This window comes from Ips typographus, linkage group LG3, assembly GCF_016097725.1.
Source record: "Ips typographus isolate SLU linkage group LG3, UJ_Ityp_2.0, whole genome shotgun sequence".
NCBI classification, from domain to species: domain Eukaryota; kingdom Metazoa; phylum Arthropoda; class Insecta; order Coleoptera; family Curculionidae; genus Ips; species Ips typographus.
In genome coordinates this window covers 16138202-16152324 of record NC_138424.1, presented here as the reverse complement: position 1 = coordinate 16152324, position 14123 = coordinate 16138202, and positions in this window count along the sequence as shown.

Below are 14123 nucleotides of genomic sequence, written 5' to 3'. Positions count from 1 at the left end.
AGTCGCTCTCTCCGACAAAGCTCTGTTATTGGAGAAAGGAAGAAACTGGGTCTTTGCTTATACTTAAATGCGTGTGAAAATACTGAAAAACTAATTTGTTATTCGATCTATATCTGTTACTCATTGCAAGTTCATATTTCGGTTATTTGTAGGAATAACTATAGACATACTTATAACGTAGTAAATGTTTAAAAACAGACATTTTTTAAAAGTTATATTCAATTATGAGTTCCATTTAAAATACGTAAGTTATATCAATTATAGAGAAAACGGAAGGCAGTAGCAAAAAAATAAGCACGCCACTGGAATCACATATAAAAAGTGATTTAAGAATGTGTTTGTTGCACTTCGATATTTTAATAAACAAAAGAGTTTTCAAAAAAGACGAAATTCGAAAAGCGCCCTCTAGCTCCGCAAACTGCCAAGATATCGAAATACGGATTTTGCCTTTAATCTTTTTTCAAAAATCGAGCTCTAGACATGCATACTAGTTTTTTTCCTATCTAGCCAAGAAATGGGGTTTTCCTGTCAAAAAACACTAAATCCGGGCACTCTGTATAGTGTGTCCAGGATAAGCAGCGCCCCTATGGGGATCTGGAAAACGGTTAGAATTACAGATTTGGTTAAATGGGAGAAAAGTTCATCATGGTCTTATGGCCGATTGCTCCAACGAATTTTCATTTCAGTTTCCATTTGCATGTGACAGTTCAGATTGCAAAATGTCACAGTCAAAACAAGACTTAACTAAATCAGCTTAAAAATACGATGGTGCAAATAGTCCTTAATAAAATGACATGTAGAAAACATCGGCTTTTTTTCGGTTTTTGAGATATTTTGCAAAAACTGAATTTTGTAATTTTACGTTTTATTTTTTGTGACGTTAATATTGGACCTACACCAAAACTTATGACACTTCTCCGCAGCATCTTTTAAAGCTCTTTAAAGTGGCATTATCAGTTTTCTATTCCGACGTTTCCTGTTTGCGGAACCATCCTCAACTTTATTTTATTAAATACGGTCCTGCTGTTTTTATGTTAGATTTTGAAAGCCCTTTTTATTCCGAATAACTTGAAAAATTTATTGGCAAAGGCAATTTTTAATTAAAAATAAAATAAAAAATAATTTTCAAATCCGTAGTAATATAGGACGTTTCTTTATTAAAATCAAAAAACGGAGTAAAACGCATTTAAACTATAAAGTGTCACACATCATTGAATTCGGAATAAAAAGGCCTTTCAGAATCTGATATTATAAAACAATGACCGCATTTAAAAAAAAATGAGGTTGATGATGGTACCGCAAAGACGAAATGTTACAAAAAATAACTTTTTTGTTCAAACGGACGTGAAGTACTCACTTCACGTACAGTTTAGCGGCCGTAAAATGCACTTTTACGGCCCTACGTCCGAAAAAAAAAATACAGGGAAAAAGTAAATTAACAATCACTATGTCACCGTCTACGCTTATTATTGCTTGCTGGTTACGATTTCTCTATGTGACCACTGTGTGCACCAATTACAGCAGTACACCCATCCATATCAGTACAGCAATCTTCGTCTCCCAATTTCATTTTTGGGTAAATAAAAAAATGGAAAATATTTCTGACAAGAGTCAGTCTATTATTGAACGTCACATCAACGTCACATCAATTTTTTCGTCCTCAAGATTGTTATCCTCGGCCGTAAGACGGCCTCGGACGCCAAACTTTCTTTCCACCGAAAAAATACCATTTCACGGCCTAGGTATACAAATAACTAATAGTGCCACTTTAACGAGTTTTAAAAGTTTCTGTCGACAAGTTTTGGTCCAATATTAACGTCAAACAAAATTAAATGTTAAATCGAAAAATTCACTTTTTTCAAAATATCTCAAAAACGGAAAAACATTTTACATATTAAGGCCCCGATTATGCAACTTTTCTCCCATTTAACCAAATTTGTATATTTAACCGTTTCCAAGATCCCCATAGTGACCCTCCTTATCCTGGACACTTTGTATACGTCACGTGAATAAAAATGCAATTTTTAAGCTGGAAACATTGTAAAGGCAAAGTGTCACTGGTCAAAAACAGTCACGTGACCATAAAAAAGGTAATTTAAGTTGTGAAAATTTGTTAAATGAAATTTGGACAGTGGTAAAAGTTTAAATTGCATAATACATGTAACGTGGTGCCCGGAACTGTTGATGAAGCAAGATCGGGTGCCTCCGACGCTTCTGTCAAGCGGACCTCTAAAGTTTGTAGTACCCGAGAAGGAGGACTGGGAATTCTCTCAAAATTCTATCATCCCGTCGCATGGAGACGTCTGGTTTACAGATGGATCCAAAACCGTGACGGGGGCAGGAGCAGGTGTGTATGTTGCGACTTCGGGGACGAGGCTTAGCTTCCCTCTAGGCTGCCACTGTACCATCTTCCAAGCCGAAATCTTCGCGATCATCCGATGCGGAGAGTTCATTTTAAACTCACCGCTACGCCGGAAGAATATATTTATTTGTACGGACAGCAAGGCAGCAATGGCTGCCTTAAAAGCTGATTCAACGACGTCTGCGCTGGTGCTGGAGTGTAAGAAAACACTCTTGTCACTCACGCGGATGGCCAAGGTACGTCTAACTTGGGTTCCAAGGCACTCCGATGTTAGGGGAAACGAGGAGGCGGACAGGTTGGCCCTTCGTGGTTCCAAAGAGAGACCCGCAAGCTGACCTGCAGCTTGTATTGAAGTTGGTAGAGGTGTTTTCGAAAATATTCTAAATTAGTTTAGTTTTGTTGTTCAGACCACAATTATTTGTTTGTATTTCTTTTAGAATGAAAAACAGTCACAAAAAACCTAAGGACCGATTATTTCAGCAAGGTTAAGAATCGGATTAAACAATATAGGTTCATTTATCTTATTTTAACCTCCTGAACGCATTCCTAAAATATTTCCCTTTTCTCCCGAAACCCTGTATAAGTAACATTCCTTTATTTTTCGTAAAAAAAACGATCTACGCAAAATTAAAACAAGAATGACAAACAAAATTTAATAATAAAATAGGTTTGATATAATTCTGCTATTCACAATATACATTTAGAGAAAATACCTCGAAAAATTTACTAAATGTTAAGTGGACGAAGCTAGATAAGCCGTTAGAAAAATCACAAAGATAAGGAAATAACACAATGCTGAGTTTACTAAATAGAAAGTTAAGGCATGATTTACAATAGTGACGTGGCAATGGAAAGAATTCAGAGATTCAACTTACCTGTTATAATAAAAATTCAAATATACAAATTATACTCACAAAACATGTACATTTACTTACAATTGTGACCTAAATAAATTTATACAATTTCTTTACCCCGGTTAGAAAAAGGGGAAAATAAAATGTCCTTATAAGTGTTTCACAAAGGTACCACAAAATTTATCAAATCAAATCAATACCTTTTTAGTAACTTAACAGGGACATTGAAAAACTAGGCCCTAAACTTACGTTGAAAATAAATAATACTAAGTCACAAATTGCATATATCACTACAGATTACTGGACTGTTTGAGCGATGAAACCTTTCGTTGTTTTTTGAGTCCATCTATTGTCTGGTCACGTGGCTATTTGACTGCAAAAGAAAAAAAATATAAACATTCAGATTCCAAATACGTTTTTAATATTATCACATAATATACTGGGGGTTTCTTTGAACAAATGCATTTCTAAATATATCAAAAAGTTATTTATACAAGAAAAATAATGTGTGTCATTCTGCACATTTTTGATCTCTTGCAAAACTCTAATCGTTTCCGAGAATTGAAATTTCGTAATTCAGCCATTTTTAGAACTTCAGAGACTGTGAAAAGCTCAAAATGTTCGCTTTAAACTGCTATTTCACTTCTCGCTAACCGCAACACGATTGAACACATACAGGGTGTACGAAAAAAAAAACAGTTAAGTTTGAAACCAATGCTCTCTTGACAGTTGTAAACGGGTAACTCTAACTGTTTCTGAGATATTCGACTTTTAGTCTTAAGTTAGTTTAGTTTAATAGTTAAAGAGTTATCGTATGATTGAGTGAGGCAGTCGAAGACTTCCCACGAGTATCTAGGCTACAGAAAGCACTCCTAAATAACCATCAAAAGAGTATCGGCATCCTCCAAGAGAGCGCTGAGATTCATATGGAAACTCACTTCCCAGGTTCTGTCTTTCCTGGAACGACGAACTGGACGGCAGTACCAACAACACCTTCAGAATACGACTGGCAATGTGCTAGTGCAGTAATTGATGAGGACAAATTAAGGTGGGCCATATCCGGCTTTTCCCCCTTCAAGTCACCAGGACCTGACGGTATAAGACCAGCCCTACTTCAATGGGGACATTCTTATGCCGCACCTGGTTGGAGTATTCTGAGCCTCTTTAGCTCTGAAGTATATTCCCAGTAAGTGGAGAGAAGTTCGAGTGGTATTTATACCCAAACCAGGTAGGATGGATTACATCATACCAAAAGCATTCCGACCAATTAGTCTCACATCGTTCTTCTTAAAAACAATGGGGAGGCTTTGTGAGCGGTATATAAGAGTTGAGGTGCTGGTTTACAACCTACTTCACCCAAATCAGCATGCATATACTCCGGGTAGGTCCACTGATTCGGCCCTTCACCAAATGGTTGGCAGAATCGAAAGTCCATTGGACAATAAAGAATCCACTCTGGGTATATTCATAGATATCGAGGGAGCGTTTGATAAAACAACCTTTCCGACAATTACCCAGCAACTTAACTCCAGGAATGTACCCCTGGTAGTAGGAGAATGGACACTTAAGATGCTCTCCAGTAGAGCAATAAGTATCAATGTAGAAGACATCACAGTGAGAGCACTGGTCATGAAGGGATGTCCACAAGGAGGGGTCTTATCACCCCATATTTGGAACATAGTTCTGGATACCCTAATTAATCACCTCAACAATAATGGATTCTACACGATTGCATACGCAGATGACATAGTTATCTTGCTGACCGGAAAATTTGTGAACACACTGTGCGATAGAGCGCAGGATGGGCTCAAATTAATAAAAACATGGTGTAAGGAACACTCATTGTCGATCAACCCCGACAAAAGTGAGATGGTCCTTTTCACCAGGAAAAAAAAGTTTATCGGGCTTAAAACCTCGGACAACTCGGGAGGATGTACAATGAGTCACATGTGGCCTAAGTGCTGTGGGTCTACACTCACCCTCCCCACTCTACAGATACAGATATCGTATGAACGTTAAATTGCTATATTAACTTTGACAGCTCGTAGTTCCGTCATTTTGAAAGGTACAATGGTTTAGTTTTGACCACTGTGTAGCAAGAGCGTCGCCAGCCTATGACCTAGGCGGGGGCATGTTGTTATGGAATGGAAGATGGGAAAATGATATTTTATTTAAAATTGCAAGAAACTCTTTCAGTGAGACCTATTTCATGATTATATCAATTGTTGACTATTTTATTATGAAAATCCTGTACATTTTCATTGATATTACTTTTTTGAATTTCTAAGGGGTGGGGGGGGGGCAGCTGCCCCTACCTGCTCTCCATTGGCGACGCCCTTGCTGTGTAGCCCGTGAAATCCTTTTTAATTCCCCGGTTAGAGATTTATAGCAAATACTAACAATAATTTGGAAGTTTTGCATGAAAAACCTTAACTTTGTTATTTTAAATTTGAAAGGTCGTAGTTCTGTCATTTCGACAGTTACAGAGGTGTAGTTATGATCACTGTATAGCCCGTGAAATCCTGGTTTAATCCACTCAATAAATTCATTAATTTAGCCTCTAAAAGAGATTAAAACAAAAGTACTGAACCCAAAGAGGAGGATTCTTTAGCCAGGCTTCGAGCGCCATATTACTATCTTCCTATCAAAAAAATAATAATCGAGAAAAAAGCAAAACAACACTTGATAATCACCCTAAAGCACGATAAAACCGCAAACACTGAACCAAAACGTCTTTCGTGACGTCACTGATAACAAATACAGAGTGTCCCACAACAACCAACCCCCAAGACATCGATCAATATAAGAAAAAGTATCGATAGAAAAGTTTTCAAACATAGTAAAGTTAGCATGGCCAATCCAACTAAATTATTTTCAATGTTATGACTTCCTGTTATACCGGAAGTAGATGCCTAACTTGCTTATTTTAAATGGATCTCCCTGTATATGGGGTTGTAAACCAAAACAATTTTTTTGCTGTAATAAGCAGTAAAAAATATTTGAAACCTATTATTTTCTTTTGAAAAACGCAACATTTTACTGCAAAAATACGTCAGATACTTACTTACTATATTTATTTTATACACCATCTATCTGTTACATAGAATGGGACATGCCCAATTTGTCTTCTGTTTATAGTGAGTTGAATGAGATGCATGGACTGTCGATGGGTCAACTGTCGAGGAAGACGGAACGATAAGTGCCCTAAGCAATACACCAATGAAAGAGACTTCCAGTATAACCCAAGAGAACACCCTCCCCTTCCATCGAGACAACAGGAAACTAATAGAATATCCATAACGCATAGAAGGGAGGTAGTAGAGCAGCAGCCGGGATTTAAAAGAACATATGATCAAGTTGTTAGAAATCAAGCTAAGAAACGAAACACCCAAGATGCACAGCCTTATAATAAAAGTAACGAAACATAATGAAGCACTTCTAAACCCCAATGGGAGAAGCCCACCATATAAAGAGAGAAAAAACCCAAGAACTCAAGTAGAACCCATTAATACAAGAAGACAAACTATACACCCTTAACCCAACAGACTTTGCCAGCTAGTGCAGATCATCGACAACAAAACAGAACGTTCTCTACAAAAGAGGACATATTTTTTTAAGGAAATTCCTAATAACAGAATTCAGCTTATTGTCAAAACATTAATGCCAAGTATTATAAACAGTCAGGAAATGCAAGATGAATGGGATCAGATAGCGAATTCTAACTAAATAGTAAATGATGTATGGATGTTCTCAAAGAAGAGAAACCAGGAAATCATGAGACTTTGTCTCATTCAATTCAAAAATGACTGAACACAAAGACTTCAAAATTTTGCAATGGAATATTTGGAGCCTAGTAAGTACACCACAAATAATAGCACTGAATGAAACATGGATTAAAAATAATAAAAACATTTACATTAAGGGATACAATATTATCAGGAATGATCGGGAAAATGGACACAGTGGTGTTGCCATACTGGCCCAAAAACATATCTCATATAAGAATATCAAGAAGGCCTTAATTCTCACCGGCTCCAAGAGTGCCATACAAAAATTGGATAACAATACCAATAAACCCTAAAAATGATCATATCACTTCAAAAACAGAAAGACTTAATTGAAGCAAGAGATGCAGGATTTGATATTTCTTTGGCTTGGATACCAAGCCATTCCAAAATAAACGGGAATGAAAAAGTGGATCAATGGGCAAAATTAGAGAGAAACCTCAATGTTCAGAATTGGGGTGACAGATTCCCCATTTTGTGAATGCGCAGCAATCGAGGGCTTGAATCACATATTTTTCCAATGCCCTATCAACTATGATGGAGTCTTTGACCTTTATAGAGACCTGCAGAGTGGGGATGTATCATCCCCGATGGGTTTTATTAGTTTGATTGAGAGCCCAACAAACATGTTAATCAACCGACTAAATAAATACATAAATCTTTATGAAATATCTATTTGATCTAGAATAAGAATTGAGTAGAGATCTAGGGATTAAGATAGTATGATTGTAGACAACTGATCTTAAATGCCTTTCCTTTATTGTTTGTAAATAAGGTTCCTGGACCCATTTTGCTTTCTAACGCTCAGCACCGTACGCACTGTCCATATAAAGGAGTAAGCAAACCTCAGAAACCACACAAGACAACCAATTGATTTGTATACCGAGGCACCAAAAGGCCTGCCTGAGGATGGCCTAGAGTCAGACAAATCTAGGCAGAAAGAAAACCTCTGGCAAATTGACCCATAAAGGGAGCAGAAGCCATATTCCCCTAGTTAGATAGGGGATCCAGGAAGGAAGGAAGACGGAATTGAAATTGTAGGGTAGGTTATGTTTTATGATTATTTTATAGTAATTCATGCTTAGGAAAAAATGCCGTTTAAGCGTTGTGTTATTCAATAGTGTTCAAACAATAGTAAGAACTGTCTCAAAAAGATATTTTTACAAAAAAAGACCCTGTGACCTGTAGAATGTGTATTTCGCGTCCTAACTTTACGGATTTCACATACGTTATAAAGTTGAAATGTCTCACTTTAACTTCCTTTTTAAGCTTTAAAAAAATTACTAGCGATATAACGTTGAAACGTAAGCAGTAATAGCTCGTTTTAATACTTAAAATTTAACTCCATTTTTCATTTATCATAATTTATATCTGTCTGCAACGGTTTTCAAGATATTAGCGTTTGAAAAATAATATTTTTAGGTTTTGGAAAAATTGGGTATCAAAGCTCCTAATCTAAATGAGATAGAGCAAAATAGCTTGCATGTCCCTATCTTAACTTTTTGAGAACTATCATTTGGTTGACAGCCAGAAGTTGACACGTACTGCCAGTAAAACCGGAGGTGCAAAAATTAAGCATGCTGACTTTACTATAATATGTTACCAAATTTTCAAAACTTACCTTTCGGTAGTTTTTCTTATATCGATCGATGTCTTTCGACGTGAGACACCCTGTACAGATTATTCTTAATGATATTGTTGTATGCATTTCAGTTTTTTTTGTTTGTATCAATTAGTTCTAATAATAAACAAATTCAATCACTTACTGTGTTTAAGAAACGTAATCTAATCATTTATAATATGAAATGGAATACGTTGTCGTAAATTACTTTTCGCGCGTCACTTTTTCTAGCCTAACACTCAGTGTATTATGCTAATAACTTCACCCAATCCTAGTAGTTAAAATCAATTTGGTTAATCATTCAAAAAAATTAATTAAAGCCAGGGTTAAACGCGTCAAACATAACAAAACACGCTTGATTTACTTGAATCGTTCAATCAGAAAAACAACGACGTGGTCGAATAACCGTACTCCTCAGAATCTTTCAGAAGCTTTTCTCTGCCCTCGGGCAAAGCAAAGTTAGGGAGATCCTCGATTTTTAACGACTGGGAACGTCTGAGATAGTTTCAGAATAAATATACAGGGTGTTTTATAATATTCAGGATATGGCAGTGTTAAGGCAATAATCAAAACCTTCATACAGGGTGTGGAATAACACACAGTCTTCTCCACTATAAATTTATTAACCCACCAGTTAATGGGGGCGCGCTCTACTAGTTTCGGGCATAGACATGCCCATCATCAGGAGCTTAAAAGCTGCTTAACACATTAGACGCTGTCTTTCTATACAGGGATAGACAGCGAGACCCATTAGTAGCAAAGAATTATCGTAACATTAATGGAAGGCAACCAAACTTATCATGGAGAAAAAACACTTAACTACACTTAGTAACTAGTAATATGCTAAAGGATGATAAAATTATTATAAAAATAAGCCCGCGGGGCAGGGGGACCCCATCCCGTAGGCGCGGGAGCCCCAATCGTACAGGGGAGTGCAAAAACTTTTTACAAATATATGTTGCTGAGGGCAGAACAAGGGCAAATGGACGAAGCAGATCAATTTTTTAAAAACATTCAAATTAACTTTTTTAAAAAATTGATCTGCTTCGCGCGCGCCCCCATTAACTGGTGGGTTAATAAATTTATAGTGGAGAAGACTGTGTGTTATTCCACACCCTGTATTTTTACACCTCCACTGCTAGACAATGGACTTCTACTTTAAACCAAAACCTTCATGTTATGAATTTAACGCCTTAAATAGAAATTAAGTGCTACGTTTTTAGAATGCATTGTATTAATCTTCCTAAAATGCAAAATCCAGACGCTACGTCATCGAGGCGACTTTCGCACCTCGGTTGCATGCTTTTTCTATTGTCGAGAGTTCGTCAGTATCGACGACGCGAGAGTCCGGTTCAGTCTTTCGCTAATCGATCACGTTTTGGAAATAAAACATTCATTTTGGAAGTACGCGGAGTGTTTTTATTTTCGTATGTCCATCAAATCTTGTTCAATACAGTCCACAGACGAGCAACCACGAAGTATCGTACAGGCAGCTCGTCCAAAAATATAAAAATGAGTTTCTATTAGTTTACCTTCTAAAAATGGTGCCTTTTAGAGCTACAGCGTGTTACAATTGATAAAAAACTCGTTTTGGAGCACAAGATGGAGCACCGTCCAAAATGGTCCCTGCACGAACCTCGAGGGTCCAAACCAATTGCGCGCTTTTGCAAACGGAGAACAGCCAGAAACAGGCTGGCCGAGCAATTTCCCCAAAAAGCAATGCAAGTGAGACTCCACAAGAGAAAAGTATACACTCTTAGCAACCCGAGATCCTAGCATTTTCCTTGTGCTTCTAACAGCATAGCAAGAAGCAGCCAGTTCACCTTTTAATTGCAAAACATGCTGGTCAAATTTAAGTCCCTCATCCAACCTCAGTCCCAAATAACTTCGCCGATTCCAAGCTCGCAATTGTTGTGTTATCAAATGAGCCATGAATAGAGCATTTAAAGTTTATTATGTTAGTTTTCCCCAGATTTAAAGTAAGGGAATGAGTCGAACACAACAATTTGACTGCAGCCAGGTCTCTGAGCACCATTTCTTCCAACACTAGAGGATTTCTGTGGCGCCACACAATCGCAGTGTCATCTGCAAAAGATATACATCTTCCTTCTTTAGTTCCTTTTGTATGTCAATGATTTACCCGACACCAAAAACAAGATTGGACCCAAAATCGATCCCAGCAACAAGCTCTCCTCTACCAGACTCCTCATCCTGAAATCTGAACCTGTGATCGTTCAAACAAACTTGATCTGAACCAGTCCAAAATAAAACCCCTAAAACCGCACCTCTCGAGCTTCACAAGTAAGGTCAAATGGGAAACACAGTCGAAGGCTTTAGTGAAGTCAACAAAGACAGCTGACGCCACCTCACCCTCATTTATACCCACATACAGGACCCCAAACATAGTGCCCAAACCCGACTGAAAACCAAATTGAGTCGGAGACAGGACCCCATGCTTCTCCAAGAAACCGTTGATCTTTTTCTTCATAATTTTCTCAATAATCTTGCCCATCGGGGGCAGCAAAGAAATCGGCCTATAACTAGAAGCCAAGTCACCACCCTTGAACAATGGTAGTACTGTTGCAGATTCAAAAAAGAAGGAAAGTAACCGCAAAGAATCGATTCGTTAACTGGAAGTTAACGATTCGTCAGGAAGATGCTCGTAGATTTTGACAGATACTCCGTCCCAGCCCACTGCACTCTTATTTTTTATTTCAGCAAAAGTGATTCTTAATTCTGCGACATCCACTGGTACGAAACCTGAAACGGAAATACGTCCACCGAAGGATCGCGACAATAATTATAACATTCACTGAGTTGGCATTGCTCGGAGCAATGGAGTTGTAAAAATTGAGTGTCTCAGCAGGCAAATCGACCCTCGAGCATACTCCATCATGTTTTGCTCCCCTAAACTGATTAACAATAGACCCTATTTCCATTTGCTTATTGCTAGCCCTATCACTCCTATTGCTGTATACAAATAAATTGTTAGTTATAAAGTATTTTTCAAGTTTGTGTAGACATCTCATATTATTAGAGGACGTCTTTAGTCCTTTGGTAGTCCAAGGCTGCTTTTGTATTTTACAGCCCTCAGGGGAAAGGATCTGTTAAAAATAGATTGAAGCCTTGTATGGAAGTCAAGCAGCAAGCAATTGCCATGAATGGCAGTCCATTCCACGCTGAATTGATAAAATTCGTTTTTGTGAACAAACGTTGCAATTTCTTAATAGTTTTCCTCTTGGGCTTTGCAAGAATGAAATTAGAAAGCACGGCCTCATGGTCCGAGAGATCCGCATCTTTAACAATACAAACAACCGAACTATCGCAGAGGTTAGAACACACGTAATCAAGGTGCTGCACCGCCCACAAACTGGCATGAGTATAATCTATATTCCAATCTCCGCACAATATTACACTAGAATTTAATGGTAATTTGTTTAAAAAATTTTCCACTCTATCAAAAAAGATATCGCAAGCAAACGACGGAGAACGCATAAAACATACAAGTTTAAAACAACATGAAACAAATTGTGAACATGATTATAGTTTTAGGTTATAACTTAAGGCAGAGGCTAAGGCCGCATTCGTTTTCAAACTCCATGGAGGGAGCAGAGCGTTTTTGACGTCATAATGACGTAATTTGACAACTGGTCAAATTATGGTTTTGCCAAATTACGACATTGTGACGTCAAAAACGCTCTGCTCACTCCATGGAGCGCGAAAACGAATGCGGCGTTAGAGGATACATTATACAGGGTGGACCATAAGTTATGGGACATAAGTAATGGGAGCTACAGCATATTCCTGACATCAAAATAATACGGTTTAGCTAAATTAGATACAGGGTGTGAAAGTTGAAATTTTGTTCTTGATTTTTTATCGATCATCAAGGTCTTTTCATATAAATAACTGAAAATTTGTGTCTCAAAACCGGCAAAGATCGATTCCCCTGTTGTTCTAGTATGCATATTTGTTACTTTACTTTTGAGCCATTCTACGTCTGTTGGGACTACATTGGTCGCTGAATTTGACTAGTTTATTGTCAATCTGTGGCAAATTGTATTATTTCGTCTCAAAACCGGCAAAGATCGATTCCAGTGTTGTGCCATTCTAATGTGGTTTTGACCTCCGGTAAATACGATTTCATTTATTTTGCAGTAGCTAATAGGGGGCGCTACCTGTAACCATTTCAGCTGCTTAAAAAGACTTAAACCTTTTTTTACGCAACTGAAACGAACATACGACTTCAAAATATGGTTCTAATATGTTTTCTATGTAAAAAAGGTGAACTAGTTTTAGATCCTAAAAGTTGACCGTTTTCGAGATATTTAATGTATATAATATTGCAATCATATTTTGAAATTATGTCCGATTCAGCAGCTGAAAAGGTTATAGGTAGCGCCCCCTATTAGCTACTTCAAAATAGATGAAAGCATCGTATTTACCGGCTGTCAAAACTCTCTTAACTTATATCAAAAGACCTAGACGATATGATTAAAAATCAAGAACAAAATTTCAACTTTCACACCCTGTATCTTTCTTAATATTAACATTCGGTATAGGACAATTTAGCTAAATCGTATTATTTTGATGTCAGGAATATGCTGCAGCTATATGTCCCATTACTTATGGTCCACCCTGTATAGTATATGACCAACCAATCAATGTTTATATACCATGTATTCTCAGTAGCATTTAGAGGTCTATGAAAGTTGCAAAATGGTCCTAGAGGCAGTGTTGCCAAGTCAAAATAATTAATGGCGGTAGAATAATCGGTCAAAAACGGTAGATAACGGTAGATCAAAAAACAAACAAATTTCATTTTACATTAGTATACAGGGTGTTTATTAATGATTGTGAAACATTTTAATCATCGATTCTACATCGAAAAATAATACCAATTCGCTCTATAAACCATATTTCAAAAATACAGATTTTAATTTTTTCCTGTTTTCTAAGTTTTGACATTAGATTACTGACAGATATCACGTGGTTTTAGAGAATAATTTACCTAAGCAGTCACACGGCCTCAAAATAACTGTTATAAATCTCAAAAACACGTTTTATATCGAATACTGTAAAAAAACTTTTTTTAACTCTGATTTTTACAACTATTGAGTACAGTTTGACAGTTTTGATGTTAGTAACAATTGTCACGTGGTTCTAGAACACTATTTATCTTGATGGTCAAATCTCAGACACACGTCTTGTTTCGATAACTATAAAAAACCGTACTAAACTGTAATTCTTGCGTATTCTAGACAAAATTTGACAGTTTTAACATTAGTGACGGATATCACGAGGTTTCAAAGGATAATTTAGTTAGGCAGTCACGTGGCACTATCAAAATAACTGTTATAAATATCAGAAACAAGTTTCATATCGAATAATGCAAGAAATATTTTTCTCACCCTGATTTTTGTAACTTTTGAGTACAGTTTGACAGCTTTCACGTTAGTGACAGTTGTCACGTGGTTCTAAAACACTATTGAACTACACGG